Raw genomic sequence first — 26,445 nt, forward strand, 5'->3', positions numbered from 1 at the left:
CGAAATGAGTAACAGCTTTGTGCAAAGGTAGTCAGATCTAACTGTCCTGTGGATCATGCTGTAGTAAGGTCAAAGCAGTAGAAAGACTAACAACATTTAATATTTGATCTCCCACACCTACAACTTATCCTCACTTCCTTATCTTTTCCATATTCACAGTAAATTGCCTTCCATATTCATGAAATACAGCATATCATTGACATTCAGAGGAAGTTTTACTTCTATAAATCCTTACACATGCTTAGGATTTCTTTCATGGGCACAGTGAAGGACATCATATTACGTTTTCCATAACAATAAGAAAGTTAGCCTATGCAACACTAATATTTTAAAAGGAACCAAGGAAAAAACATGGGAGATTATAGATGTGTCAACCTTGATAACCTGATATCAATATTAACAGGTGGAATGTAATAGTAAGAAGTAGAATTGTTTATCTCATAAAAGGATAAATTTTGCTGATGACATAACAACTTTGCTTCTCATAATTATTTCTATCAGCATTTAGTTTTCTAAGAGACCTATGAGAATGTCCCCATCAAAGTTCTTAAACAAGGCATTATTGACAAAAGAAGAAAGAATAAATAGAATATATCAATATTGATGTGAACAAATTCTGGGTTCACCCAAAGAGCAGTATTGGGTTCTGCGCTATTTGATAAGATTTGTAAATTCTTCAAATCAAAATAAGCAGTAAGAGTTAAGTAATGGCCAAAATCACTTGAATTTATAAATCCATGCATGCCATTATTAGGTTTTCTTTTGTCCTACAGATTTAAAGTAAGGAATACTAGAAAGATAATGAAATACTATTTATTGTTAATATTCATTACTGAGTTATTCAGCCCTTCATAAACGTAACAAATTTTATTTCAAAATGTATACAACCTTTTAATTTTTCCGTGTCAATCTGGTATGCAACATATGGCCATCATACATATTACTTACAGTATAGTAGAGTTATAACACTGGAACTTCTGAGAAATTAAATACTCTTTCCTTATCCTGAAAAGTCTCTGCTATCAGGATAAAAGTAGCAAAATAAAAATATTGGAGGTGTTCTAGTCCAATTGCCTGCTCATGCAAAAAATCCTAAACCATTTTAGACAATCTCTTCTTTAAAATCTCCAAGGGATGGACATTTTGGTCTTCCCTACCTTCCCTCCTTTCAAAATACAATCCTCCACCTTCTTCTTCTCCTCCTCATCAACATCATCCTCACCTTTCTCTTTGTTATTGCTAGTTTAGGAGTATTAGGCATCCAGAAGAACTGTGGATCTGCTTCCTGCCCTTTTCTGAAATTGGAGTTTTGATTTGGGAAAGAACTGATATAATGGTTTCTACCAAGACCCATTGTATTCCCTAACGTAAGTAGAGTTGGATTTGTGCAATCAGTCATAAAATGACGAAATTCTAAAATTGAATATTCTATTTCATTTTTCCTATTTTTTTAAGTACAGCTTCATACCAACTCATTTCTGCATTAGAACATTTTTTCCTAAATCTACACAATCATTTTTATAATTTTATCTGCGTCTACCATAATATATGCAAATTTCTCCACTATGCACAGTTTTGTACACAATGTTCCCTAATGTACACATGTTTTGATTGAAGAAGTGTTTTGCAAGATTCAGAGGAGTGAGAAAACTGTATAATTACATTCTGATTCATATATTAGTTAATGAAGTGTGAATTAGATTGTTCTGTATTAAAATGAGAATCAAGAATCCTTACTAGAGTGTTGAAAGTTCTCCATACTCAAATTTCAATTTAAGATAAATACACACTGGATTACCATGGACAACTGACTTTTATAGTTAAAGCAACCTCTTATTCATTGACTTCCAGGAAACTACCATGGGTGGATGGAAGAACCTCACAAAAAAGTGCCTCCCTTGGGTAATGTGTTCTTCAGAAACAAGCTGCCTCCTACCAGTTAGTTTAGGGCAATTGTAATGGATTAACCCATATCTGATCGCAAATAATTTAGAATCGCCTTTTTTTTTCTCTTTTAGTATCTTCACTTGGTATTTATTTAGCTAAATTTATACACCCTTCTAACTCCATTACAACTCTGTGTGAGGTACAAAAGTAAAAGAAGTTAACATAGTACAAAAAAATAGTCAAAGAAAAAACTGACTCTGACAAATAGTCCACCATCTATTCTAGCTCAAAGCCTGAGAAAAAGCCAAGTTTTAAAGGCTTATTAAGGAAAATCTGGGTGGACATAACATGAAACTCTGGCAGGTGTTATCTAGAGGGCAGATGCCAGAACCAAAAGGCCTGTTTTCTGGATCCCAAAAGGTAATGCTGTTTTTAATCAATGGGACCTGGAATATGCCATCTCTTCCCAATTATACAGAATGGGCATAAACCAGAGGTGGGCTGCTGCCAATTCAGACTGGTTCATCCAAATTGGTTGTTCTGATTCTATGCAGTTCAGAGAACTGGCAAATCAGACCACTGGCTGGCCCCACCCTGACCATTTTTCAGGACGTTTTCAGACATTTTTTGAGCTGTTTTCAGGCTGTTTTTCCAGCAAAAATCAGCCTAAAAAATGGCCAGAAAAATGGCCAGAAAACAGCCCAAAAAGCTGACTGCAAGAGGAAGAGAAGCAGGTGAGCCAGAGCCAGAATCCCAGAAGCAGCAACCTCACACTCTTCCCCTCTTTGCTAGCCCCCTTCTTCGCACGGGATCACCAGCAATGGAGACGGAAAGAGAAAAGGGGGCAGCGTTTCTGTGTGCTCGTTTCTGTGTGGTACTCTCCCCTCAATGCTAGCGGACACTGCTGCCCCCTTCTCCTTCTCCATCTCTGCTGTTGGGTGATCCTGTGTGAAGAAGGGGGCTAGCAGAGAGGGAAGAGTATGAGGTTGCTGCTTCTGGGATGAGGGGACCCAGGAACTGTCTGAGTCCAATTTACCCAACTTCTCTTCCTTTTGCAGCCAGCTTTCCCAGTCTAGCTTGACACAATCTCTCTCTCTCTCTCCCTCTCCCTCTCCCTCTCTCTCTCTCTCACACACACACACACACACACACACACACACACAAATAGGTTGGATCTTTCTTTCCTCCCACCCACCACACACTGTAGACCCCTGGATTCCCTCCCCAGCCCTGCCTGTCCCATACAGGTACCACCCACACAAGTGATGTAGAGTTGGTCACACCCACTCAGTCACATGACCTCCCCCCAGCCTTGCCCACCCAGCCAGTCATTAGGGCAGAGTTGTTAAAAAATTTGGAGCCCACCACTGACATAAACTACAGAATATAGACAGTCCCTTAAATAACCAGGCTCTATTTGTTGAAGGATTTTATCGGTTATCACCATGGATTGCACATAGAAGCCTACTGATTACTAGTGCTGGTTCATAAAACAGTTGTTACATGAGCATACCATGGCATACCCTTGCCATTATATTTTGGAGCATTGTACAGTTTATGTATGTTTTTCAAGGATTCCTCATATAGTGCATGTTGCAATAATCCACATGTGAAGTGAGTAAAGCACAAGTTCCTGTCTAAAAGGTTTGTCATTCCACAAACAGATGTGATTGTACATTAGCAGAAATTGTGTGAAGAACAGCTATCACCTGATCCTTCAGAAGAATTGATCAAGGAAGACCCTCCCTCCCAAATTGGCCCTCCTCAAAAGGCCATTTCTTGACCCAACAGTTTTGAACAATTTTTGTCCAGTTTCCCTCCTTTTTTGTTGAGGCTGTTCATAAAATGGTAGGCCTGCAGCTCCATAGTGTTCTGGACAAAATAGATTATCTGGAGACCCTTGTGGTTGGGTTTAAATCTGAGTTATGGAATCAAGATGACATTGATCACATTTGTACATCACCTTTGGTGGGTCTGGGATGGGAGTAATACATCTATCATTATCATCCTTGATCTCTTGACACTTTCAGTACCATTGTTCATTGTATAATTCTGGGCTGACTGAGGGGGTTAGGAATAGGGAAAACACTATTCTTCAATAGTTCTCTTCCTTCCTCCAAGGCTACTTTTAGTCAGTGTTGGTAGGGAGAAATAGGTCTGGCCCTAAGCCTCTGCTTTGCAGAGTGCTACAGCACTATACCATCCCTGCTTCTGTTTAATATCTATATGATGCTAATCCATCAGCACAAGGTCAAGTATCGTTACATTCAGTTTCCCCAGGGATATGCCATCGGGATGTTTTCCCTGGAGGCTGGATTGGTCCAGATTGGTCAGAATCAGTTTCAGCTCAAACATGACAAGAATGAATGACTGTGACTTTCAGGGGCCCCTTAATCTAGCTATTTTCCATTGTTAAGTCTGAATGAGGTCACATTCCCTCAGGCAGAATTTGTTTATTTATTAAACTTATGTGCTGCTGTCCATCTCACCTAGAGGTGACTCTAGGTGGCTTATACCATAAAAACAACAAGACAAAACATTCAAACAATCAATGTTAATACTCAAACTAACTTAACTAACTTTTTTTTTTTTTTTAATGGAGACGAAGGGAGCGAGATGCACACAGGGAGAAGATAGGGTCTTAACCATTAACCACTTCCAGTATGAGATGATCCTATCAGAGCCTCAGGCTAAATGTCTTCAAGCTCTTTCAAAAGGCCAAAAGGTTGTGGATCTCACCTTGAGGGGAGGGTACAAAGCAGGGGTGAAATGCTCCCGGTTTGGACCGGATCACCTGATGTGGTAGCGATGGCAGCGGGTGGTTCGGAGAACCAGTAACAAAAATCCCTGCCCCCCCCAATGCCCAGCTGAGCCGCGTGATCATCAGAGGCTTTTTTTTTAACTTTTAAAAGCATTTTTTCTACAACCTCTTTGGCCGAAAAAATGCTTTTAAAAGTAAAAAAAAAAAAAGCCTCTGATGATCACGCAGCTCAGCTGGGATCATCAGAGGCTTTTAAAAGCATTTTTTTTCTATAAAAAAAAGCATTTTTTTTTCTGCAACCTTAAGAGGTTGCAGAAAAAAATGCCTTTAAAAGCCTCTGGTGATCCCAGCTGAGTTGCCTGATCGTCAGAGGCTTCTAAAAGCATTTTTTCGCAACCTCTTAACGTTGTAGAAAAAATGCTTTTAAAAGTAAAAAAAAAAAAAAGTTGCCCACACCCACATAGTCACATTACCCCCCACCACCAAGCCACATCCACAAAACCGGTAGTAACAAATTTTACATTTCACCACTGGTACAAAGTTCCAGAGGGTGGGAGCTATTGCAGAAAAGGCTCTTCTCCTGGACTCCTCCAGTCAAAATTCCTTGACCAACAGGGTCCACAGCCTACTCCTTCTGCTGGTACAGGTGGGGCATACCAATCCCTGTGATGACAGTTCCTCAGATAATGGGAGTTGGTATTCAATCTGGGATCCTGCACACCAAACACCACCTTGGCTCTGAAGATGCCAGACAGTTGTGGGTAAAATTTCAGGAAATCTGTTCTCTAAGACCACGGTCACTAAACCCTGAAGTCCGACTTTGTGATGCAACTTTGGATATAAAAAGCAGAACAACATTTATTTCAAAATGCGTGTTTTAAGAGTAACATTCAATTAGAAATTTATGCTTTGAACTAAAGTAGGTATATTTCAATACTTGTGAATCCATTTAGAATAAGCATATTCAAAAACCAAAATTTGTCTGAATATTTTTAACATTGCAAATTGCACTGGAAAAAGAGATGAAATACGGGATTTACAGATATACAAAATGATTATATATGTATAAAATGATTATGAAGCAGATTTTGTCTCAAAATTCATGCAAGTTTTTTAATAAAATCTTTAAAGGTCATGCATTGCATTTTACCTGGAATGCTGTTGGTTTTTGGCAACTTTAGATAAATTGTATGGCAAAATACAAATTTATGATATCCAGATTTATGATACTCAAATATGCAGAAAGTTAAGATTTATCCATCTAAAAACAGAAGCCTGGTTTCAGCAGAGCAGTTGGAAAATGTTCAAAGATGGGAAAATACGTTTAAAAAGTTACAATCATACTGAAATTTTAGTTTGTGCAAATATATATTTCAAGTCTCAAGCACATAATATCTTCCATAGAAGTTGATGACTATAATAAAGGGTGGGGATCAGGGGTGAAATCCAGCAGGTTCTGACAGGTTCTGGAAAACCAGTAGCGGGAATTTTGAGCAGTTCAGAGAACCAGCAAATACCACCTCTGGCTGGCCCCAGAGTGGGGTGGGAATGGAGATTTTGCAATATCCTTCCCCCAGGAGTGGGGACAGAATGGGGATTTTGTGGTATCCTTCCCCTGGAATGGGGTGGGAATGGAGATTTTGTAGTATCCTTCCCCTGCCACGCCCACCAAGCCACACCCACCAAGCCACACCATGCCCAAGCCACGCCCACAGAACTGGTAGTAAAAAAAATTGGATTTCACCACTGGCGGGGATGAAAGCAGGAAAGAGAAAGAAGACAATGTTTGTAATTTGATCCAATATATTGCCAAAACTCTAAACCTATCAATATGACATCAGCATATTTCAGATAACTAAAATAATAATCATAATATCACTGAATGTGAATACTAAAAAATAGTCTGCTGACAGCTGATTTCAACGGTGTATCCTGAAGATTTATCCGACACCTTAAATTTGGGGTTAACTTTAGAGTTAATTTGTAATTTGGGGTTAAATCTGAATATCAGCACCCAAAAGTGAATTTCATTGTCTTCATGCTGATATTTTTAAGCAACCCATTTGGTAAACACAATTTCCAACTTTGTCACCTTCATTAAGAAGAAGAATGTTGATTAAGTAGAATCAGCATGCAAGAAAATATTTAGCAGCTGTTCTCTCATTGCAAAGCTTAAAATATATGGAAAAATAATCACATAGATATTTTATGCCAATTAGCAAAATACTTTTTTAATTAAAGCCAATGCTAACATTACAGCATGAGCTTAATATTGTTAAACCTTAAATAAATGCAGTTTTCTTAAAAACTTCTGCCCAATATTTCAAAATGGTAATATAAACCCCAGTCTGTTCACTACCATCTCCGTATATTTATAGTTTCAGTCACTATCTACTTTTCTTTTTATTTTACACTTGTCTGGTCTAATATGAAAAATGTGGGTGGGGGGAATTGCTTACAAGGGCAAGATAGATATAGTAAATAAAAAGAATGCATGATTCTGTTTACTGTATCTATCTTGCCCTTGTAAATTACCTAAAGAAAAGATATATATGAAATTAACTTCCACATATTAACTTCCATTTTGCTGCTTCACTTGTATTGGAAAATACAAATTAAGTGCATTAGTGTTGCCTATACTACTAAATGAATTTTAACACAGGGTCATTTGTTGTTATTGTTTTATATCTCAAACGTTAACCTTCTTTAATCTGAGAGTGGCTGAGTTGAAGAAATAAAGGATTCTCTTACACTAGTCACAGTAAAAATTATATATGGAGCTGCTTATAACCATGACACATATCCTTTATTGCATTTGGCATCCTATATAAGCATTGTGCTGCCAAGAAAAACCTCTAGCAATTGTAAAAAATAATTGACCAAATTCACATAAATCAGTTTAATCCAGTTTATATCTGATTTTTTTTCTACTTCATTTGCACCCTCAATTCTTAGCTGACAATTTCCTGTCCCTCCCCACCTTCTTCCACACAATGGAAATTTAATTGAATGTTTTATGCTTTAGCAATATCAAAGGAATGAAAAGAACGTAGGTTTCAACCATATTTCAATAAGTACATTAATTTTTACCTTTTAACTGACACTTGTGCTAATTTCCTTAAATGCTCTTTTTCCTTTCCTTTTCTTTCTTTTTCTACAGGCACTTTTTTGATCTGTCTGGCTTTGTCGGGTCTGATGATGAGGGCTTACTTCAAATGCAGAAAGATTAGCTCTCTTTCCTTTAATAGCACAATTATATAGTGTGTGATGTCTAAATCATGAAAGATATCAGGGACAGACTTCTAAAGTCACATCAGTTTATAACAAAAGTGGCAGTAATCATTTTAATATCAAAATTACTCTAATTTCCTCATGCTGTTTAGAAGGGATTGCAAAAGAGGTGGGGGGAGGGAAGAAGAGGGAGAAACAACACAAGAACCAGTTTGGTAACCCTTTTGCTTTATGCAATTGTTTTAAGTAACACAATGAAAGCAAAATGACTTGGGTTAGGTAGTTTTGGTGTTTAGAGGAAGAGGGACGGATAATTGAAACAACAGGGAGAAAAGTATCAGGGCTTGAGAAGGCCTTGCAAGGTTGCAGGTTTCTTTGAGGTCACACATTCTCAAATTTTATCCTGAGGAAGTATAGGCGTTGTCACGGGTTCTTTTACATGTACAAAAGTCAGTGCATGTATAAACACAAGGGAGCTAACACAGCAGCACATGTCCCTAGGCAACACACCCAAGCACTCAAAGGCTAGTAAGTCCCTGCTTAATACTCCACTCTTTCCCATTTCTCCTATACCTCCTACTACTGCTCCTCCAATTACTACTCCTCATGAGTCCTACTCAGGAGTAGGCTTCAAGATTTTTAGCAAGGAGTTCTCTGCCTGGTTGCTGGGTGGGCGTGGCCATTGTGGGCGTGGCCTAATCGGCCTCCTGCAGGGGGGGGGGCATTTTTGTCCTCACTGGGCTCCGGAGGCTTTATTTGAGCCTGAGCCTCCAGGAGGGCGAAAATGGCCTCCCCAGGCTCTGGAGGACCCCTGGACGCCAGAAATGCGCCCATTTCTGGCCTTCCTGAACTTCCGGTAGGCCCGTTTTTCCCCCTCCCCGAGCCTCCGCATGCACCCTGCACTTACCTGCATCCAAAATGGGCCATGTGGGGACTCCTGGGAGGGCAGGGGGGTGGAGCGGGGCCAGCCAAGAGTGGGATTTGGAGGTTCTCCAAACTGCACAAAATCTTAGCTAGAGGTTCTCCCAAACCCCTGCAAACCCCCAAAAGTCCACCCCTGGTCCTACTGCTGGAGAACAATATCTTTTTCTATCTGCTTCAGCCTCCTTTATTTTCATAAACATATAATACACCTCCTTCTTCCTCTCCCTCAACCCCCCTCCCACATACCACCACTACCACCACCAGCCTCTCTGCCAGCTTTTATAGCCAACAGTTGTTGTATTGCCTAGGGAGAGGTCTTCAAACGACAAGGCAACAGCAGCAGAGGTACTGACCATTTTGTAGACAGCCTGTCCTCTCACAGGCATGTTTTGCAATCTTCTTCATGATTCCTTTGGAAGTGCTAGATTTGGGCAGAAACTAAACAAGCTACCGCTTAGAGCGTTCCAATCCAGAGGGCTCCACAGAACCTCAGGGGTTTTCTTGTGGGGAAGGGGAGCTTTTAGAATGTTAATGTCACTTTTATGTGTATTGTAATTTTTGAAATCTTGTGTAGCAAATTTGTAGCAAAAAATACCCTTACTCTTCAGTCATGTACTTTCCCAATTATGCTAATGGTCATCAAATTTTTACTAAACATTTCTGGGCCCACTTAACTAACTAATCCTTCTGCAATTTTTATATTTATTCTTGATATCTTTCTTTTTGTATAAGGGAGGGGTAGGCAACTATCATAACTATGGCCCCTTACGACTTGTGGACTTCGACTCCCATAATTCCTAAGCCAGCTATTCTGAGAGTTGAAGTCCACAGATTGTAAAGGAGCTATAGTTGCCCACTATAAGGGAACAGTAATAGCATTTTTCTAAATATCAGGCACAGATGCACCCTTCACACACCCAATAAAGTAGTTGCACAGTTGCTTCTTAAGCAAACCACAGAAATAGTTTAGCATTTCTCCAATTGCACCATCTACACCTGCAGCAGTACTTTTTCCCAGTATTCTCAGAGCAATTACTAGTTTCATTCCCTTGGTTTTTCCCCCAGCCACTAACTTTTATAGTATTCATTTCAGTTCTGATCACCAACATATCACTATCAACCCTATATACAGTACATCTCTAAAACATTGCTTGCAATACTCCCTGAGTTCAATTTTATCCATTTGTTTTTTTTATTCTGTTCATTCTGCTATAAGTTTCTTGTTTAGCTCTCTTTACAGCTTCCACAACTTCTTTTTAAAAATATCTATCAAACTCACTCTGTACTTTCTGTGTATCTCTTGCTCATGTTCAGTACATTCTTTGCAACTTTTTAATTTTATACATGTGACTCCATGTATAGCAAATTTTTATCATCCCCATTTATTTCTCTATCCTCATGCTCAGCCTCTATCAGTTTGCCAATCATTTTTAAATATTTTTCATTAGAACTCCACATAATTCCATGGTACTCTGTAATATAATTCTTTTCCCTCTGTTCCAAACAGATTTAACATTCTTTTTTCTTACTTCTAATTTCCTCATTCTGTTGCAAAAGTAATCTATCTTTGAACATTTTTTCATGCAAGACTCATACTTTTCTTTCTGTAGTGAATTCTCCTTTCTTTCACTTCTTTCCTTTCCTTCTATGTCCACTTTCCCATCTGCTCCTGATTGTCATAAAATTCAGAATCTCTCATCACCCTTGAATCTTTCAATACCTTCCTCAATATTTCTTAATAAACAAATTACTTTTTGCATTATATATGTATAAATAGATGTAATCTAAACTCTCTAACTAAAATATATCATTTTACTATTCCAGTACAACAGACATAATACTCATTCTCAAACCTCTAAGTCAGCCTATCATGTTTTATCAACCATCTCATCTCCCCCCCAGTCCATTCATATCATATTTTTGACCACTGAATTCACTGTTTTGCACATTTTTCTCAACTCATCTGTCATAAATTTTAGCCCTTTTGTTAATACTTAAAACTATATCTTCAGTTCTCTGTATATATTAATCAGCTCCAGTCCTTAAGAATAGAACAGAACAGAACAGAATAACAGAGTTGGAAGGGACCTTGGAGGTCTTCTAGTCCAACCCCCTGCTTAGGCAGGAAACCCTACACCACTTCAGACCAATGGTTATCCAATATCTTCTTAAAAACATCCAATGTTGGAGCATTCACAACTTCTGGAGGCAAGTTGTTCCACTGATTAATGTTCTAACTGTCAGGAAAATTCTCCTTAGGTTGCTTGTCTCCTTGATTAGTTTCCACCCATTGCTTCTTGTTCTACCCTCAGGTGCTTTGGAGAATAGATTGACTCCCTCTTCTTTGAGGCAACCCCTGAGATATTGGAACACTGGTATCATGTCTCCCCTAGTCTTTCTTTTCATTAAACTAGACAAACCCAGTTCTTGCAGCCGTTCTTCATATGTTTTAGCCTCCAATCCCCTAATCATCTTTGTTGCTCTTCTCTGCACTCTTTCTAGAGTCTTGACATCTTTTTTACATCGTGGTGACCAAAACTGGATGCAGTATTCCAAGTGTGGCCTTAACAAGCCATTATAAAGTGGTATTAACACTTCACGTGATCTTGATTCTATCCCTCTGTTTATTCAGCCAACAACTGTGTTGGCTTTTTTGGCAGCTGCTGTACATTGCTGGCTCATATTTAAATGGTTGTCCACTAGGACTCCAAGATCCCTCTCACAGTTACTATTGAATGAGGTACCACATATACTGTACCTGTGCATTTTGTTTTTCTTCCCTAAATGTAGAACCTTACTTTTTTTACCATTGAATTTCATTTTGTTAGATAGCGCCCAGTGTTTAAGCCTGTCAAGTTCCTTCTGTAGTCTGTCAAGATTAAACTACAGTCAGATATATTACATCCTTTCCTTTTTCATAGTTTCATGCACTGTATATTTAATGTTATTTACTTTTTTTTTAATGACCTGTTATCCTTTGCATCAAGGTAGAGTCGGGTGACTGAATGGAACTGAGCATTTACTGGCTGGATGCCCTTCCTGATGCTCCACATGGAGTTCACAGTGGATAATCGCTCACTACGGCCAGAGAGAGAAATAACTGCCACTGCCTATGATCAAACTCACAGCCTCCTGATTGTGAGGCAAGAGCTCCATCTCTAGGCCACCACACCACTCAGTGTTCTTTACCATTTATTCCTTGTATATTCCTAGTTACCATTTTTCATATGTCATGTTTACCCCCAAAGGGCCCACCAATATTGACCTCCACTGCCTATCATGCCCTTGATTAGTTGAAACTTTCACACAAGTCTTTCTAGTTTTATGTAAAAAAAGTAACTAGATTACCAAGCCTTATTTGTACCCAAGCCACATACAACATTTCCTGCTAATGGTAAAAGAAGTATTAATGAATTCTGGTGCATTTTGGCCAGAATACCATAAGGTCAACCAAATTTGTCCAAAGCATACCCTAAATTCTCTAAGCTACAGGCTATTTTGCAAGCTACAGATTGATGTCCACATCCCACTAATATGAATGTTATGTAGAATGGGTATAATTTAAAAAAAAAATGCAAATTCATTTTCAAATTGATGATACAGTATATGAAAAATCATATATTTCCATAATCAACAGATCTATCTTCGTTATTTTTGCAAAGATTAAAGAGTTTAAAAGAGAGAGAAAAATCAATGATATTGCACCTATTTTATGGAAACATTTCAAGAATGTAATTGAAAGAACAGTATCAACTAACTAATAAGGTATTTTAACTCTAGAGGTAGCTATACAACAGATCAATCTGAAGAAACTTTGGCACATTTTAGGTTCAGAATACTTAAACAGGAGCAGCCTGACCTGTTGTCAGTCTATTTTAAGATAGAACATTTGGTAATTTCTAATGAAAAAAAAAAAGTAGCACAGCACTTAAACTTTGGCAGAAGGACAATTTTAAAAAAATTGACTGGAATAAAACTGCATGGCACAGATTTGTACTTTCAGAACAAGTGATAAACATGTTTGGTTAAAAACTACAAGACTAAGTTGTTCAGAATCGGATTCAGTCTGAACCCAAAGTGAAGTAAAAAGTTAGAATCAAGCTTTTGCTCTTTCTACTACTGGGTTTTTTTTAAGGCTCTATAGGTAAGAAGGTGATGATTCTGTTTTTTTAAAAGAAATAACAGTTTCACTGAAAAGCAATAGTATGGAATCAAAAGACCATCAAACGCCTTTCTGTATTAGTCTTACACAAGAACCAAATTATCACCAAAGAGGTTATTTATTTATTTTTGCCTTCCAGTGAATCTGGAATGACGCATAACTATTTGTATAGCAGAAATATACAATTAAAACTGTCCATAAGGAAAACTATAAAACCATAAAATCAACTCAAAGATGTCAGTTCAATCAATCAAAACAGCATGACATCAAGCTTCAAAATCCCTGCAGGAAAGCTCCCTCTTAACAGCTTTGCAAAAAGCTCTTGTCATACAACCTTTTTTTTTTTTTTAACCTGTGAACCTGAGTAGAATCGGGCAGCCTTTCAGTTGCATGACTTCAGTCAAAGGCCAGTTCTGTGCAAAATAGGATAAAGGAGGACAGTGATCTGCATTCTGCATAAATATTAGAAATAATTCTTGCGCTATACCGGCAGTCTAATAATCAAAAGGACATTAAATGAAATTTAATAAGAGGGCCAATTGTAGTTTGCTTAAATAGTGGTGTAGAAGGGGGACGGATTACATAAGATTTTTTTGGGGAATTTAATTTTAGTTCAGGGTCTTCAACAAGAAAATAGAGACAAAGACCACTAAAATCTTTGGTTCACTGGTCTGTCAATCTTTGCTCAAACCTTCTCAATAAAAATGTTATTGCACTTTATAATGATTATTGTAAATTTCTGTGAAATGCCAGCTGCATGGGTAGCTCTATAGAGATACACATTTTAATGTTATTTTGATATAAGAGCATTTTAACATGATTGATTGGTTGATTGATCAATTGATTTGGTGCCTTTGAGTCATTGTCAGTTCCTGGCAACTGCCTGGACTACTTGATTGGCTTTGTGCTAAGGCAGGTTTAAAGTTCAGAATATCCCAATTTCTATCCCAGTGTCTTAACCACTACACCAACTGGCTCTCCATTTGTTAGTCAGATTTATATTTTCAGTCCGGATCTGATAGTCCTAGAATACAGTCCTAATTGCAACTGAACTAAATAATAAACTAGTCTCAAATACTTATTCTAGTATGGCTCTAAATATCTGAAACACAGTATGATCATCCTAAATAAACTCATAATCTAAGTGTACATCTTTATAATGCAAAATGGTGTTTTTAATACAAAAGAGAAATAGATTAGTAAAAAAAAAACATAGACGTAAATATATGGGGCCAAACATACAATGAGAGGACTCAAAAAGTATTTCAATACAGACTAGACATATTCCATGACCCTGAAATACTGAATGTCAGCTGAAGGTGGTGGTGATGAAAAAGGAACAAAAGAAAATCCCTTCTTCTGTCAAGCTCTCCTTGTCTTCCATCAGGTCAGGATGTAACAGGATAAGTGTAGTAAATAATAACACACAAGATACAATTTTCTTGATGGTAGCACTGCAAATGTAGAAAATCTTTTCCAGGAAGTATGCCAGGCACCAATCCTATTAGCGTTGGACAAATATCCTTTACTATAACTCAATATTTGAATAGCTAATGGTCACTAACAAATTTACTAGCATCCATGATTTTTTTCCCCTCTGCTTTATTAGTTTGACTTCTGATTGATATTTAAGGCAGGCAAGGGCAAGAAACAGAAGCAGCAGGGACCCTAAAAATGGTCTTTGTTGTGGCAATCTAGAATAACAGAGATTTATCTCTGCCCAATACTATTCCAAACCAAGCCAGGATTCTTTTGAGTTTCTTCCTCATACTTTCCTGTTGCTCAGGGCTGAGATGTCTTTCCTGAAACTCCTCCATTAACAGTTTAATTATTCCATCCCCCTTCCCAAGGCTATTTCTACAGTTTTTCACAATATTAAATTGTGGTTCAAATGAGGAAAAAAGCAGCTAAACAAATGAAAAGTGACTACACTACACTACACTACACTACACTACACTACACTACACTACACTACACTACACTACACTAGATTACACTAGACTAAACTAGAAAATAGGGTAGGGTAGAATAGAATAGAATAGAATAGAATAGAATAGAATAGAATAGAATAGAATAACAGAAGGAAGGGACCTTGGAGGTCTTCTAGTCCAACCCCCTGCTTAGGCAGGAAACCCTATATCATTTCAGACAAATGGCTATCCAATCTCCTCTTAAAAACTTCCAGTGTTGGAGCATTCACAACTTCTGGAGGGAAGTTGTTCCACTGATTACTGTTCTAACTGTCAGGGAATTTCTTCTTAATTATAAGTTGTTTCTGTTTTTGATTAGTTTCCATCCATTGCTTCTTGTCCTGCCCTCGGGTGCTTTGGAGAATAGCTTGATTCCCTCTTCATTGTGGCAGCCCCTGAGATATCGGAACACTCCTATCATGTCACCCCCTGATCCTGATTAGCTGGCAGGAACTATGAACAGAACTGCTCTTATTACAAGAAAAGAGAAAGAGAAAAAAGAAGTTCATAGTATTATAGTTTCATCCAGGCAAGTCTGCAGAGGGAGGTCAAAAATATCAAGATGGTGGCTATGACACAGGGAGCTTCAACTTCATGGTTATAACTGCCCTCCTGAGGTGTTTTTGATTACCCCTCCCCTGAGTAAACACATCTGCTTTCATCATAATATCAAAAATATAAGAAAAGTATAGCTGGAGTAGAATAGAGACAAGAAATTACTCAGTTTCCCTTTCTGAAGGATACATGACAGCAATAGATAATTAATAAATCTGTTAATTGTTTAATAAAAGTGACATGTCTGAAAATATGCCTATTTGCATCTCATTTTAGGTTCATAAAGGTATTAAATTTTGTATTTCTCACCATTTAAAAAGAAAAGTGATTTTTAAAAAATCACTACTCTTTTTAATGTAGTTTGATGCAACAATCATAAAATTTTCAACAAAGAATCCCCCCCTTCACTGTAGGTTTTAATTTTAATATTCTTTATCATAGTTGGAAACCGACAGTGAGTTTTATAAAGAAAGAAATGGAGCTATATTTAGAGAACTTGTTAAAGGAAAATATGTGTCAATTTAGCTGACTTTTTACAGAAAGCATTTTGATGGAGAAATACCAGCACTATTTTAAAACCAAGACTATAGGATATTTTGGAGATGCGAGTTGGTAAGCAAATGTGCAAATTGCAAAATTAAGTATCCATTTTAGAAGGCCATAATTACAAGTGCAGGCCCATGATATAGGACACCATAGAATAGCCTTTCCTCCATCTCCTGGAACTCTCTCTGATAGGAAGTGAGGACAAAGGAGAGCTATGAATGTAAAATAAATATGACTGCCACTAAACTAAATTTGTCAAACAGCTTACTGTATATGCCATCTCAGTCACTAAAGTATAGATCGCCTATATAAGGTTAAGACAACAAGTAAAAATAACAAAAAAAAACACAACATAATTAGAGACACATACGGATGAATCTATTTTATTTTCTATAGGATATATTTTTATTTTCTAGCACATTCATTATTTGGTTTGGTTTGGTTTGGTTTGGTTTGGTTTGGCTTGGCTTGGCTTGGCTTGGCTTGGCTTGGCTTGGCTTGGCTTGGCTTGGCTTGGCTTGGCTTGGCTTGGCTTGGCTTGGTTTGTCTGTTAGACTTAGCCCACCATCTTCCAAGAGCTCAAGGCATCTTCCTTTTTTTTCTCTACAACAACAATCCTGCTGATGTAGCATAGGCTGAAAGACAGTATGTCAGTGTGCACTTCAACCTGCGGGTCCAATTAACTACTATATTATATCAAGAGAATGAAAGTTAGTTTCATCCTGAGTTCGCAATATTTATTAAAGTCTATGCAAATATTAGTATCCATCCCTTCGCACAATTTCCAGAATGTATTCAGTTCTTAAGCTGTTTCTTCTAATGTATCTATTTATATATGATCTTCCTTAACCCAGCCATTTTCCTGGGCCTTATTTAGGCAAAGACGTGTATTACGATACTCAGAAAAATGCAAAGCTAAAAGATAACTTTGTCTTATGATGCATAGAAATATTCTGATTGCCACCCAACCTTCATATAAAAACAGCCCTACTGTTTCATGCTGACCTCTGTCCTCTCCCACCCATATTTTTCTTCTAGGCATGGAAAGCATGCAAATCCTTGCTCCATTCCCAAGCGTCAGATTTATAAATTGCTGAGATGCAAATTGTTCTGAGATACAAATGATGCCTGGGGGAATGATTCCTCATGCCATTTTTATTTCTTCAACCTCTTTGAGACAGTCAGGGCATTATTCCCATATGTAAATACAAGGGACATTTTCTAAGAGATATGCCCCTTATTTTTACTGAAAACAATTATTTTCTAATCTCTCTAGAACATTCAGGACAGAGACACCTATAAAAGAGAAATGTATAAATTCAACATTTAAAAAAAATCTAAAACAAATACTAACACAGTTATAGGTTATCCAAACACCATATATTACTTTTCCTTAATAAATCATTTGTTCATCCCAGTGATCTAATTATTTTCCACCTACTATATAATAGCAACTTTTTCTCCATTTTTACTTCACTTTCAAAAGGGCCTTCAGGGCAGAAAAAGAGAGAAAGAAAAGACACCAGGTTAATATCTGCCACTTTTATTTTTTTACACAGTGTTAAATTTACACAATGTCTAGAGTTCAAGATAGAATATTGGAATATTCCAATATTGGAATATTGGAATTGAATATTCCAATATTGGAATATTGGGTGAGGAGAAAGTAGTATTCAGGGCCTAGTGCAGTTGATGGCAACCAAACCTAAAGTATTGTTTGTTGTTGTTGTTTTGTTTGTTTGTTTGTTTAAACTCAGAAACCCAATTTTATGGATCAGAAAAGGCCCACACTTTTTTGTTAGTGACTAGAAGTGGAAAAATAAATGTGGTTTATGGGTTTGATCATTAAAAAAGGTAGAATATGGAAAGAAAGAATCCTTGATGTAACCTGAGAGTGAGACGGTAAATATAAAGGCATTTATTACTACTGTAAAGAAGATCAAGATCCACTCCTTTAATTTTATCTTTTAAAAGCTCTAGAGTTAATGAGGAAGAAACACAAATTATAAAATAACCATCACCATTTTTAAAAAAACTATCCAGGAAAGCATTTTTACCTATATCAACTGATTTGGCACACTGCTTCCCTGCTCAACTTATTGCACGCAGAACAGAAATTTCAGCAAGCAAGAAAATTCAGAAAAATATATGACATTTCAGGAAAGACCAATGAAGCTCCAGTAAGTTGACAATTTCTTTGCTTGGCAGGATCATATTGATCTGAATAATTTTACCATCTCTAACACACAAGACAGACACAGACTTCAACGGATAGTTAGAATGGCAGAAAAACCAACCTGCCTTCCATTGAGGACTTGTATACTGCATGAGTCAAAAAGAGGCCTGTGAAAATATCTACAGACCCCTCACATCCTGGACATAAATTGTTTCAACTTCTACCCTCAAAACGACGCTATAGGGCTCTGCACACCAGAACAACTAGACACAAGGACAGTTTTTTCCCAAATGTCATCAGTCTGCTAAACAACTAATTCCCACAACACTGTCAAATTAATTACTAAGACTGTATTACTATTCTTCTCATCCTTACTAGTACCTATCTCTTCCCACTTATGGCTATATCCATGTTGCTTGTATCTTTACAACTTATATTGTTTTTATTGTTTCCTAGTATGATTTGATTGCTTATTAGTATCCTATGACTAGTACTAAGTGTTGTATCTTATGATTCTTGACAAATATATTTTATTTTTTTCTTTATGTACACTGAGAGCATATGCACCAAAGACAAATTCCTTGTGTGTCCAATCACACTTGGCCAATAAAAGAATTCTATTCTATTCTATTCTATTCTATTCTATTCTATTCTATTCTATTCTATTCTATTCTATTCTATTCTATAGAGTCATGTTTTGGGGACAGTATAAGCTGTCCTTTATTTTACAAATACTTCCTCCTCCTCCTCCTCCTCCTCTGCAGTGCTATTCTTTCCTTTACTGCATAGGATCTTTTTATATTTAATAAAACAACTATCCATCTGAACAGCTAACAATACACACTAAGCTGTACATTGAATTTTTCCCCTTTTTTAAGAAAAAAAATAGGAAATGCAACACCAAAAGGAGGACAGAAAGGACGCATATTTTCAACCAATTCACATATGTTAATTTCTACAAATGTACCCATGAAATCACAAATAATTACTATAATTTTTGAAGAAATGCGAGGTACTTTCCCATCTGCACTAGAAAAAGGATCTGAGTATTTTTAAACGCAAGATAAAAGCAAGATAAAAATATTAAGATTAATTAAGTTAAAAAAGGAGATCATAATCAGTCTTGTTTGCTGGCCTAGTCTTCTGTCCAGATGCTAAGTGTAATAGCCAATTATTGGGACTCATAGTTTATCTTCTTATGGTACATGCATTTTTAGCACCATGTTAATCACAGCAGTGTTTGATGTAGGATTAAATGAAAAGTTTCTAGGGTATGAGGAAAGATAGATTTGTTTTAGATACAACCAGTACTGGCAATAATACCTTCATCAAACCTAGATTTAACAAAGTTGATTAGGTAATTTCCTGGCATATAGAGAATATCATAAATTTCTTATCTATGATGGTAGTATGGAAGTGTTTTGAACCGAAATTTGCTTATATGAATTGTTGGTACTAGATACTAAATGAGCACAAACTGATAATAGTTTTCATGAATGCCCAAAAGTAAAGACCATTTTAAATTTGCACGTTATCAACTAACTTTGATCTAGTAGTTTTATAGAAATAGCATTTTAAACACTACTTTCATTACATAGAATCATTAAGAGTAAGGATTGGAATGAAGTCCAGATTTCATCTAGTCTAGATCCTGCCAATAAAGGAATCCATTGTTTCCATATACCTGATTATCTAGTCTACTAACTTGAAGACAGCTACCATCTCTCTCTACATTTTTCTCTTCTTTAGGCTCTTCTTCCAGCTTTTTGTTTTCAAGTGTCTCAAGCAATCCTCATAAGTTTTGTCCATAATGTTTTGTCAAAAATATACATTTTTATATTTTAAAAATATAATACTTCATGCATTATTCTGAGTTAGAAACCTATCATATTTCACACCAAACAACCCATTTTTAGCATCATTTTCACGCTTTCGGTCCATGAGTTTTCTACTTTTCTGGAAATTCATATTGTTTCAAGGACACATCTCTGTGATGTCCCTTGATACTTGGAGCCAGAAATGCAATGTAATCTCATTCTATGGGATCTCAGGATATCATTGGACTATCATCTATCCCATGGCCTTCTAGATTCTGCAAATGCTAAAATTCTAGGCCAGAAAGACCATTATTGATGTGTGTTGGGAGCGAGATCTAGCTAACCAAGAGTCCTTCTCTCTGTCCCAAAAACCTTGAGTCCAATTGTATCATATGATTCCAGTGAATTATACCATCATGTCCTGAAGCAAGGGATTGCATAGGCTATAAGATGCTGCAAGATTTAATGCAAAGAATCTGGCTGGTCATTGCTATAAAAGAAGTGCTGGTGAGCTTTGGTCTGATACAATCATGTGCATATTCTTATAAGGAAAGAAAGAGGAGAATTCACCATCTATTTGAATTCATATATAGGGCAGGCCTGTGAGCGGCTAGGAAGACCCGTGATCCTGGCAAGCAGGTGTTTTGTGTCAAATGGGAATATATGAAGGAAACAGAGAGAAATAAATGCCTATAAGTGCAAAAAATTACACATATTATACACCCATGCATACACTTGTGACAGAGCCTCCATCAAGGCTACTGAATGTACCACTTTTGTGCTGAGGGTATCCACTGGATTCAAAGGAAAGAGTGCCACCTACTGAAGCATTAAACAATAGCTGTCTTTGCCTGGGGATATTGTGATCCAGTGAAAGACACCCAAAATGAAACAAAAGAAACTATTCCTTGCCAGTAGATGTGATGAAACAAGGCACCTTATTAAAAACAAGGAAGGTGTAGTTAGATTATGCAGTGGGTGCTGCTAAATTGTACAAAAGAAGCATAGTGTATAGATGTAAATTCCTGAGTGCAAGAAGTCAGCACAGGAGACAAAATGACTGATGCCAGTCCTGTGGTCCAGTACTTTCATTCACTCTTCAGAAGTTGGAGAGCTAAAAAAAAAGAATCCCAAACGTGTGCATAGAGCACCATTCAGTCCTTCCTCTTTCTCAGTTTAATGACAGGGAAAAAAAAAAAAACAGGCTCGATATAAAGTGCACCAAAATACACATAGTATAACCCTCGAAAGAAGGGTTTATACAATCTTAATAGCTCACCAAGAGCCTAGGGCTATTTCTTGAAGATCTGACTGATTTCCCTGGTGTAGTTGCCACCTGTGGCCAGGGCTCAGGGTTAATATAGACCAGTGTTTATTAACCTTGGCAACTTTAAGATGTCTGGACTTCAACTCCCAGAGTTCCCTAGTCACCATCTATCTCCCTACCCCAATGGGAAAGGTAGAGACTATGACAGAAAGTAGAATAACTACTTTATGAAAGAGAGAAAGAAAAAGAAAAAGAAAATCTAGTATATAAGTATATCCAAAAACAAAAAGGGGGAAAATGCTCCCTCTTATCATACCGGACAAAATAGAGAAGGAGCAACATATACCACACTAAGCTCTTTAAACAATCTGTAAAAAAATCAAAATAGAATTTCTACATGTATTCATTTTAAATCTATATATTTTCTGATTTTCTATTTTGGAGGATGATGCATAGTGAGGTTATTAATGACGTAACTTTTCATTCTTGATTTTTTACCATTGACTAATTTTATAATTTTGGCGTATTTTAGTGGGAGGGAAATTATTGCATTTTACAAAAAAAGGAAAACATGTCCGTTCTAAGATATATTTAGACTTTCTCCTGTAAATTCATTATTTAAAAAAAGATTACGGAGAGAAGGCCCTTAGCAGAATGTGTTAAAATCTTTTTTTAAAAAAAGCATGAAAAATTAGGCAAGGAATGGTTAAATGTTTTACTATTCATGTCGCATTCAAAGTAAATTGTGTAATAGTTTTCATGTCTTAATTACTTAAATTTTATATTGAGCTATAGCGATATTATCTCTCTTTTTGTCTCTACACAATTGTATTTTATAATAGCTTTTATTAGGGCCTACATGAATGGAATTTCAAATGAACACATCATTTTGGTTATTTGGGCATTTGAGAAAAAGAGAGCACTCTTCTGATATTTGGCATGAAAAGCACTTCCTTTTGTGTTTTATGACATATAGAGATTTGTATTAGGAAAGGACATATTTTGAACAGAATGGTAACCAAGGGAGAATAGAGAATGGTAATGTCAGTTTGAGGAAATTCCTGAAAGCATGAAAAGAAAGCCAGAACATGTTAAACTCAAGGACAATTGTCCCATTTAAGACAGGACTCTCAGGGCAGAGGTATAGGGACAAATTTAACAGCATGAACAAGAGCCCTTTAAGACAACATGGCTATTTTAAAGTACTAAAAATAACGCATTGACATTGTAAACTCTCTTCCTCTTCCTTTTTCACTGGCTTGCACAATCATTAACTCAAATGCATGGCTGGGCATGGCTAGTCTAGTGAGGAGAAGGACCAGGGGAAACATGACAACAGTGTTCCAATATTTGAGGGGCTGCCACAGAGAGGAGAAAGGGGGTCAAGCTGTCTTCCAAAGCACCTGAAGGCCAGACAAGGAATAATGGATGGAAACTGACCAAGGAGAGATTCAACCTAGAAATGAGGAGGAACGTTCTGACAGTGAGAACAATCAACCAGTGGAATAGCTTGCCATTGGAAGTTGTAGGAGCTTCATCACTGGAGGCTTTCAAGAAAATATTGGACTGTCATTTGTCAGAAATGGTGTAGGGTCTCCTGCTTGAGCGGGGGGTTGGACTAGGTGACCTATAAGGTTCCTTCCAACTCTGTTAATCTGAATCTGATCCATTCATGATAAGAACATCCAATCCAGAAATTAAAATTGCATAATTGCATAATTACAAATAAGAAAAAAAAAAACAGTGGAAACTGTTTGGTCTTGCCCTGCCCCATCAGATTCTAAACCCTTGCCCATGTACTATTAATAGCATCACCTTAATAGCCCTACCCTGGTTATATTTCTGCATGCTATCCATGATGGGAAACTGATGGTTATTTGGGTAGACAATGAAGCCAGCCCATAGTAGAAGAGAGAGAAATTAGGATCCATAGAAGCTTGGTTTCTTCTGGATTAGATTTCTTCAATTATTTACCTGATGTGTTAGGACTTTGCACAACTTAGAATCAGAATAGAGCTAGAAGGGACCTTGGAGGTCTTCTAGTCCAGCCCCCTGCTCAAGCAAGAGACTCTATACCACTTCAGACAAGTGACTGTCCAGTCTCTTCTTAAAAACCTCTAGTGATGAAGCACCCACAACTTCTGGAGGCAAGCTGTTCCACTGGTTAATTGTCCTCACTGTTAGGAAGTTTCTCCTTAATTACAGGTTGCTTTTCTCCTTGATTAGTTTTTATCCATAGTTTCTTGTCCTCTGATGCTTTGGAAAATAAATTGATCCCTTCCTCTTTGGGGCAGCCCCTCAAATACTGAAATACTGTTATCATGTCCCCCACAGTCCTTTTTCTCTCTAGACTAGCCAAATCCAAATCCTGCAACTGTTCTTCATACAGTATGTTTTAGTCTCCAGGCCTTTAATTATCTTAGTTGTTCTTCTTTGCACTTTTTCCAAAGTCTCAACATCTTTTTTATAATATGATCGCCAAAACTGGATGCAGTATTCCAGGTGTGGTGACCTTACTAAAATTTTATACAGTGGTACTAATACTTCATGTGCTACTTCATGTGACTTTGATTCTATGCCTCTGCTTATACAACCAAGGATTGTATAGGCTTTTTTGCTTGCTGCCTCATATTGCTGGCTCATGTTTAAGTGTTCATCCACTAGGACTCCAAGGTCCCTCTCAGTTACTGTCTTTGAGCCAGATTTTGCCTAATCTGTACTTGTACCTTTGGTTTTTCTGACCCAGGTGTAAAACCTTGTTTTTATTCACATTAAATTTCATTTTGTTGGCTAGGGCCCATTGTTCAAGTCTGTCAAGATCTTTTTGAATCCTGAGCTTGTCTTCTGGGGTGTTGGCTATTCCTGCCAGCTTAGTGTCATCTGCAAATTTGATGAGTTCCCCTTCTATTGCCTCATCTAAGTTATGAAGCTGTTGAAGAGTACTGGGCCTAAGATCTTCATGTAGATGTAGTACCATTAAGGACTGCTCATTGAGTATGGTTTGTCAGCCAGTTACAAATCCATTTGGTGGCGATGCTGTCTATCCACATTTTTCTAGCTTACCAAGAAGTAGGTTGTGGTCTACTTTGACAAATGCCTTGCTGAAGTCTAAATACTGTATATTATGTCCACAGCATTTTGTTAGTCTACTAATTTAGTCACTTTGTTAAAAAATGAAATAAGTTTGGTTTGGCATGATCTGTTTTTGACAAACCCATACTGGCTACTAGTTTTAACTTTATTTGTGTCTAGATGTTCACAGATCTGTTTTTTGATTATTTTTTCCAGTATCTTCCCAGATATTGATGTTAGGCTGATTGGTCTGTAGTTTCCTGGGTCTGTTCCCCCCTCCTTTTTTTTTTTGTTTTTTTTTTTGTTTTTTTTTGTTTTTTTTTGAAGCTGGGAACCACATCAGCTCTTTTCCAATCCTCTGATAGTTTCCAGGTGCTCCATGATTTTTTAAAGCTATGATACAATGGTTCTGAAATAACATCTGCCAGCACCTTCAGAACTCTGGGATGTAATCCATCAGGTCCTGGTGGTTTATATTCATCAGGGTCAGACAGGAATTTTCTTACATTTTCTTGCTTATTTTATTTTTTATTCCCTAGTCTGTCTTCACAGTTATGTTTTTGATAGGTTGGGCTATAGTTTTTTTTTTTTTTGGTATGTGTGAAGACAGATGCAAAGAATGAGTTAAGCAGCTCTGCTTTCTCTCTACTACCTGTTACTTCTTTGCCATCTTCTCTCTTTAATGGACTGATTGTTTCCTTGACTTTTTTCTTGTTATTTATATGTTGAAAGAAACTTTTAAAATTATCTTTGACTTTTGTTGCAAGTCTTTGTTCGTTCTGAGCCTTTGCTTTCCTGACTTTATCTTTGTAGATTCGGGCTTAGTTATGTGCCCCTCTTTCCATTTTTTGCACTAATCCATTTTGTCTTTTAGTTTATCAGAGAGATATTTGTGCAACCATGCCGGTTTCTTCTTGGATTTCTTGTTTTTCTTTTTCAGTGGTATTGTGTTGGACTGAGCTTTTATGATCATATTTTTCAGTGTTTCCCATGTGTCTTGAGTTGTTTTCCCCTTTAGGATTTTTATCCATAGAATGTTGCTTAGGCTTTCTCTGAGTTTGTTAAAATCATCTATTTTAAAGTTTAAAACATTGGTTGGATTATATTATATTTTTAGCACTGACAACTACTAAGTGGGCTAGGGAGTTAGAGGGAGTGAACTTTATATAGTTATAAGGGCCATATAGTGTAAGGTTGAGTTACTTTGTGCTTCACAATTGAAAGTAGGTTGATCATTCTGTCATTTAAGCAAATATTCAAATGTATTCATGGCGGCTTCCATCAATCTTCATTATTTCAATTTTTGTTTATTGGAGTATTAACATCCTGGCATAACCAGAAGACATATGATACAGCAAGCTTCTTGAGATATACAGGAGACTGTCTGGGAGCCCCACTTAATATGCCTGAAGCTTCATGGTCAGGGGAAAGGATGGATTATACATGAATTCAGTAACAATTGTAACTAATAAAGCATTGTATTCCAGATGTCTCCTTTCAGATTACAGTGTGTTTTGCATCTCTCTTTGCTTTGAAAATCTATGCAGGGGGTGAATGATTATTTCATCTTAAGATGAAATAGTGTATTGTAAATGTTCATATGCAGAATGATAAATACTTCAATGCACAAAGAAGATAACATATTGCAACCTTTTTTGCATTTTTCCTGACCTGTTTTGAAAAAGGCACTTCAGTCTGAAAAAAAACTTTGTTGGTGAATTGTAATAAGCTTCAGAGAAACCATCTTATATTATATTGAGTTCAAACTTTTGGTCCAGTTAAACTAGTGTTGTCTCCTCTATCTAGCAGTGGGTTTTTTTAACACCTCATGCTGGAGTCTTTATCAGCACTTGAATTGCCCCACAGAGTTGGACTTCAACTAGGCAGGGATAAGTTCCATTCTGCATTCAACCCTGAAATGAATTAACTGTCTCTCAACTCAACATCCCTCATAGTTCCCCTGTGATCTGATGCATTCAAAACTGTAGGCTAGCACTGTGAATCCTCCACTGGATTCAAGGGAGATGGCATGTCTGTCTGTCCATCTGTCTTCCATTGATTCATCCACCCATCCATC

General features: G+C 37.1%; 1 long non-coding RNA gene across 3 annotated transcripts in view; it reads left to right on the forward strand.

Moving 5' to 3' along the window:
- Nucleotides 1-26,445, forward strand: part of LOC117666144 (uncharacterized) — a 51,828-nt gene that overhangs the window by 1,906 nt on the left and 23,477 nt on the right. For 2 of the 3 annotated variants that reach the window (XR_004591651.3, XR_004591650.3), the window contains exon 2: nt 1,244-1,367. This is a non-coding gene — a long non-coding RNA (uncharacterized LOC117666144). Of the gene's footprint in view, nt 1-1,243; nt 1,368-1,851; nt 2,012-26,445 lie in introns of those variants that run through there. The other variant, XR_004591649.3, reaches the window with a different exon arrangement.

The sequence above is a fragment of the Pantherophis guttatus genome, chromosome 1 (assembly GCF_059756535.1).
Source record: "Pantherophis guttatus breed Tessera chromosome 1, ASM5975653v1, whole genome shotgun sequence".
Lineage (NCBI taxonomy): Eukaryota > Metazoa > Chordata > Lepidosauria > Squamata > Colubridae > Pantherophis > Pantherophis guttatus.